The sequence below is a fragment of the Quercus suber genome, unplaced genomic scaffold (genome assembly GCF_002906115.3).
Source record: "Quercus suber isolate HL8 unplaced genomic scaffold, Cork oak 2.0 scaffold_767, whole genome shotgun sequence".
Lineage (NCBI taxonomy): Eukaryota > Viridiplantae > Streptophyta > Magnoliopsida > Fagales > Fagaceae > Quercus > Quercus suber.
Window position 1 is genome coordinate 284040 of NW_027070203.1, and position 6842 is coordinate 290881.

General features: G+C 30.0%; 1 long non-coding RNA gene across 1 annotated transcript; it reads right to left on the minus strand.

Moving 5' to 3' along the window:
* Positions 1 to 3891: 3891 nt before the first annotated feature.
* Positions 3892 to 6836, minus strand: LOC136064805 (uncharacterized). Its single transcript, XR_010626447.1, has 2 exons — positions 4216 to 6836; positions 3892 to 4068 (listed from the first exon to the last, which is right to left on the minus strand). It is a non-coding gene; the product is annotated as an uncharacterized LOC136064805 (long non-coding RNA).
* Between the last annotated feature and the right edge of the window lie 6 nt (positions 6837 to 6842).

The following is a 6842-nucleotide window of genomic DNA, read 5'->3' on the forward strand; positions in this document are numbered from 1 at the left end:
GAGGAGAAATCAAAGATATCACAAACACCAAAACCAAATGTTGTTTGTTCTTCTTAGCACCGAACCTTGATGACTTTGCCGTATTAGGTGCTGGAACCTAGAAAATATGTCAGATCTGCCGTGATAGTAGTGTCGCGAGTTCAAAATTATTTTTTATTTTTCGTGATTTGTTCTTTTACCCAATTTGAATTTTGAAATATTGATTGGTTTGGGTTAGTTTTTTGGACATGAATCACTTTATTTGATTTGGTATAGTTTTTGCTGTATCTGATGTAGGACACAATTTACTATTTAATTATTGTAATTTATTAATTTTCGTATTTAACTTGTAATTTTTGTTATTTTAAGTTCAGGGTTATTATTTCCTTGTTTTTAGGTGCTTTTAATGCTTTTTAGGTCAAATTTGTTTCCTATTATGGTTAGGTATTAATTAGGAGTTATTTTGGAATATATTTTCTTTTCTATCAAGTTTTACAGATCTCTTAAATAGGCCCCTAAGTCTGTCAACGTTTTTGAACAATTATTCAATCAATAAAATTTAGACTTTTGTCTTTTTTTTGGTGGATTCCAAACCTTTTCTCCTTGTGTATTCAAAGAACCCTCGTGGGTTTGAGGTTATTTTCAAAAGCAAACGTATTTTGTTTCCAAAGTGGTTGAGACATATTTGATTGTCTATTAATTAGGAGTTATTTTGGAATATATTTTCTTTTCTATCAAGTTTTACAGATCTCTTAAATAGGCCCCTAAGTCTGTCAACGTTTTTGAACAATTATTCAATCAATAAAATTTAGACTTTTGTCTTTTTTTTTTTTTTGGTGGATTCCAAACCTTTTCTCCTTGTGTATTCAAAGAACCCTCGTGGGTTTGAGGTTATTTTCAAAAGCAAACGTATTTTGTTTCCAAAGTGGTTGAGACATATTTGATTGTCTATTATGAGATTTTTTTTTTTTTTTGCAGCAAATTTTGTTTGGATTCCAAATCATGATTCTTGTATGATAAATCTTTCCTTTTTTTTTTGGGGGGGGGGGGGGGGGGGTTTAATCCTCAATCCTACACTGGTACATGACTTCATTTTTAGTGAGCCTGGTAGTTTAGAAGATTAAAAAAAAAAAAAAAAAACCTCATTTAAGACTTTATCTATCATTTTTAAGAAGCAATTAGAACAAGAGTTTTATACATGCATAAAGACTAAAATGATGTTACTAATTTTCCCTATTAGGTGGCAAAAAATTAAAGAAATTAACCAATTGTTGATCTTGTGCTATTTTAAAGCAATAAACGCACCTATAGTGCTGAAAGTTCAGCATCAGTCAAAAGATAGTAAAGAAGGAAAATTTCTTACATTGTTGAACTGACAAAGATAATGCCACTTATGAAACTTATCTAGCTAGTTAAGTAGCATATTAAATTGCCAGTCTCTTATAAAGCTTAGATTAGAATTATTTGGGTCATGTGATGTCGTCGAAGCCTAAAGAAAGCATACACAATATTCTCTTGATGGAACAGAAACTAAACTATTAGTTTCTAGTAGTAAATCTCGAATCAACGAGGGGTTTCCTTGAATCCACAAGGAGAAGAAACTGGAATCCACCAGAGAGATAATTTGACAAAAATTTGTATTTATTGGTAATAGTCTAATTTGTCTCTGACAGCTACAAAACATATAAATACTGAAAAAAAATGTCTGAAACCCTAATTTACACTAATTACGCGATTAGGTGACAAAATACTGAAATTTACCAAAAATAACAAAATTGAGTAAATGCAAAATCATAAACTACCAACCTTAAGGGTCGTCCTAAAACAAGCAAGACCTTATTCTAACTGTTGAGCAAAAAAGTTATTAAGGAAGCAAAAATTACCATAAACGGTAAATTTGCAATTTTCGAGGCCTAAATGAAGGAATTCGTCATTTTCAGGAGGTGCCTCATGGCAAAGCTACGACTATTGCTTAGAAGACAGTTTCGCTTCAGCTTACCAAATTTCATGCAATTCCAACTCTGAGGCCCATGATTTCTACTAGTGCCTTTTTGGGCTTGCATAATGATTTTAGGTGCGCGTGAAAGTCTAGGAAGGCCATCGCGGTCTATTATACATCATCATGGACCTAAGATAGTTGACCATGATTGACCTCATGCTGATTGATTAATTAGAACTTGTGGATTAAGATCCAAAATGAATTTGATTGTATATCATGAAACTTTTGTTTTTCTTTTTGTGGAAAATTCTGTTCTTGGTTTGTTTGAATTTATTTTTTACATTTTACTGAAATTTATGTTCTTTAGCATTCACCTCAATCTCTGCCCAGAAGCTATGCATTTCTTTGTAGATGCAACCGAGGATCAAACCTGGATGTGGGGATGCTTAGAGAAGCTGAATTCTTGCTTTGTAAAATTGAAAGTAAAGGAATTTCATTGGATGGTCATGAAATTCAATTGGCGTATCGAGTTGGTTGGGATATGTTGGAGATGAATGTTAATTTGAGTGATGCAGAGAAATCTAGTTTTGAGAATGTCATTAAACTACTTTTTAGGGATAGAAAGATTCAAGAAGGAAGAAATCTTGTTAATAGGGTTGTGGTTTCCGGTTTGGAGCCAAGTAGCCTAGTCATTAATGAAACTAGTGTTTAACCCGCGCAATGTGCGGGGTTGTTTTACATATTAATGAACTTTGCATCTATAATAAACTTAGTTATCATACGTCTACTACATATATTCAAATCACTTTTTGTGTGTACTTCCCTACTATGAGAGACAATATATATATATATATATATATATGACTTTAAGCAATTAAAACTTACATGACAATTTCAAATAGCAAATCTGCTATTCCTAGGAACCCCAATGAATCACCGAACTAAAACTTGCAAGACAATTTCAATTTTATCATCATAAGAGAAACTAAGTTCCGGATGTTAATTTTGAGGAAGGTGCATCTCATAAACATTGAAATTAAAATTCACTTAAGATACCAACAACAAAAGTAAGAAAGAAGTGTACAATCAAAGCCATTCTCCATAAAACAGGACAGAAGACACTAATGTACACAGTGTATACAACAGATACCCACAAATTAAACATTAAAAGTACAACACTTCATTGATTTTCATAAAATATAGCATCAAATTTAAACATATAATTAAAGCAAAAACATCCTAAATCTTGTAAGATATTAAAATGTTTGGTTGGGTATACAGACTATGTGAAAAAAGAAAAAGAAAAAAGAAAAAAGAAAAATAAGAAAATTATTTTAAAGGTCAACTCTAGTCAAACATATCAATACTTCTTCTCATGAAATCTATTTTCACACCTTTTTTTTTTCCTTTTTTTAATCCAAAAAAATCCTTTATATGATTGCTAAATTTTTCATAATGATGTCCAGCTTCTAGTTTATTTTTGGCCTATATATATATATAGAAATCTTAATTATTCTTTTATTTCATGGATACAGCATAAATATGGTATGATACAACACAAACACAGTGTGACATGGCTATAGCAAGTATATGTTTGGGAGTAATAAATTGAATTCTTATCCAAAAAAAAGGGGCTTAATTATATGTTAATTAGGACACTGCACACACCCATGCAGTTATTATCTTTTTCATAAAATTCTTACTGCTGTGAAAAGGGGGTTAAAATGTAAAAGATGGGATCTTGTGGCTTAGAAGAACTTCAATATTCCAAATCTTTGTAAATGTCAAACATGGATTATGAGTTATTACTTATGTGTTGTTTTGTTATTTATAACTTCAAAAAATAGATATTAGCGTACTTTTTTTAAATTAAAAAAAAAAAAATCTATGTATCAACAATTAATATATCTCTGTCGTATCATATCTCGAAAAGTTACTATGCACATATAGGAACTTTGTCTGTTCATCAGTGCTCAAGGTGAATATACCATTACTACTCTACATCTATTTCATTCATCACAAGAATTCTTTTTATCCTCAACTATTTGACTTTACAACCATCTCCTCCTCAGGTTTTAAAAAGACTTCTAAAAACTGTTCTTACAACCACCTTCTCCTCAGACCTGCAACCTCCTAATAGAAAGTACATACTGCAATTTTCACAAAGTGAAAGTTCTTAATATTCTAAACTCTAGTACTCAAAAAAAAAAAAATGTACATCATACATTCTTAAACATCATGAAATGCCAAACCAGCACATTTAGATACAACTGACATACCAAGTCTAGATGACTTACAAATAATATTCCTTGAAAATGGTGATCCAAGTGATCAAGGTGGTATCAATGAACAGAAAATATTATGGAGCAACATTGGCTGATGTTAAACATCTATCCATAAAAAAATTTAACTACTAATTCAAATAAAAATACAAATTAAGATCTCCAAAATTTGTATATTTAAAAGAACTCATCAGCATTTTAATCAAAATTCATCAATAGCAATTTCTACTACAATAATGTCATTATATGACTTTCTTCTGCAATTGAGTATTAAACATAAATATGCAAAGGCATTTATCTAAAAACATTCAAGTAAATAAAATTATAACCACTAAGCAGGAAAAGAAGTGATAAAAAACAGCTATTCACATGTATTTAATCATGACATGTTTAGTAATCATGTGCCCTGTGTAGATGATTTAATGAATAATACGATTTAATAAATGCAGGTGGTCATCTAAATCACTATGTAATGTAATTGATTGGTGGAGACTCCTTCAGACAAATTGGGCAGAAAATTTGTCCAAGAAATGAGGCAGCATATTCTAGCAAATACAGTTGGCAAAACAACAACATAACAAATGAAAAGCTTTGCAATTCTCAACTACTGAAAACAAAAGTTAGCATCTTCTTATATTTTACTTTCCTCACTCTTTTAATTGCAATTGAAGACTACAAATGCTTACTTTTGGATCAGCACAGCAACCAAAAAGGCTTTACTTTTACACCAAAAAAGAGAATGCCTTTATTACAAAAGAAGCATAGGACTGTTTTTGCAAAACACTAATTACAAATGCAGTTATCAATTATACAAAAAGGTTTCAAGGAATAAAATTTATAATAAAAAATTTTTTCTTCATTCACATGCTCATCTTTGGATTTCTCTTATAGGAAACATAAAAGCAGTTTTTTTTTTTTATTATCCTGTTCTTTAAAGAAAGTGCAGTTAAATAGTTCAAAAAACTGTAAGAGATTATTTTAAAAGATGATGTTTGCAGTTTTTTTTTGTTTGAAAATTCATTTGAGGAAATTATTTCTCAAAAACAGAATCACAATGAGAATTTAAACATCCTAGAAAATAATTTTGAAATTACACCATACATATTCACTCTGCAATTTAAAATCATTTCAGAAACAACATACAAAATGTGATAGAACTAATCTAAGATAGATAAAAATTAAATAGAACATTGTTAACAATTAGTCATATACAATCAAAAATTTTAAGAACACCGGTAACACAATTGTATTTTCCTATAATTTTAACCCAACATGAGATCAAAACATGCATTAAAGGAAATAACAATAAGACATAAACGAACAATAATTGTAGCAGTGACAAATTGACAATCAAAATCAAATTAAAAAAATAAAACTTCTTCAATCTCCCTCTCGCTCTCTAATGGAAGGAGAACTCTATTTTTCTTTCCTCTAAATGGTATTTATAGGGTAGTTTATGGGAAAAAAAAGTAAAAAAGAAAGACTGATATAAAGCATAACACTAATCTACCAATTTTCCTAAAGCCCATACTAATCAAATAACCTGTAGCTAAGCAAACTACCTATTTGGCTAATCTCACCTCATCTATTGACAACCACAAATATCCTACACTAATTCAAGCAAGTCTAAAATAAAGCTCATACAAATTTTAAAAGGAAGAACTCTAACATTACGTAAATCAATTTCAAGTAATATCACTTAGTTAATAAATTACTTCATATGAGATTCAGGAAGCATGAAGTAATTCTACTAAAAAAAAAAGAGCCATTAAGGCATATTGCAAGAGCAAAGTTTAAATTGGTAAGCATTATGTTGTAATGTAACTCATATCCTAATAGCCCACTCAACCAAACTTTGAATCAAATAAAAATTAAATCAAGCCCCAAAGAAAGTAATGGAGAAACAGAGACATCAAAAAACTATAGATTCAAAAAAGCAAACAGACACTGGAAGCTGCCTTCTTTTTAGTACAAAAGGCCATTTAGACTCAGAAGGGGATAAAAGAAAATATTTGATTATAGAATTTTGAAACAGAAAGTTGAGGAAAATAAATGTAAAGAAGTTGGACAGGGGCTACCCTGCATATTTAAATTTTTAAAAAGAAAATTAAAATGAGACCAAATAACTTAGGAACCAAAAAATAGAATCAAGTTAGTTACACACATACTAAAGTTTATAACAATGAAACAACTGTTAGAAGTACACTACAATTAGAATCCCTAAATATATATATATATATATATATACAGTTGAAGAAGCAGGTTAAAGAGCCAAACAGATATGAAGAATGCAATTGCAGGAAAATGCTCCCTTCACATAAACCATGCATGTCACTTAAAGAATTTGTTTCATAAATATGGTCATTAGCAAACTCTTCATGGAAAACAAAAAAACAACCTTGAGCAAATATTCAAAATCCCACAATTTCACTCCCCGTTACAAATAACAGAACAGTTAAGAGGGAAAACAAAAACCCAAAAATTATAATGAAATTATTAAGTTTAAAAGATAATCAACCATTAAAATTTAGATAAGATTTCATCTTGTAAGAAGGTTTATGTCGATAAAATAGTGGCCTTCAAAATTCTAGAAACTGTATTACAAAAAGTTACTATTGTGAAACCTACAGTTGGTACACTCC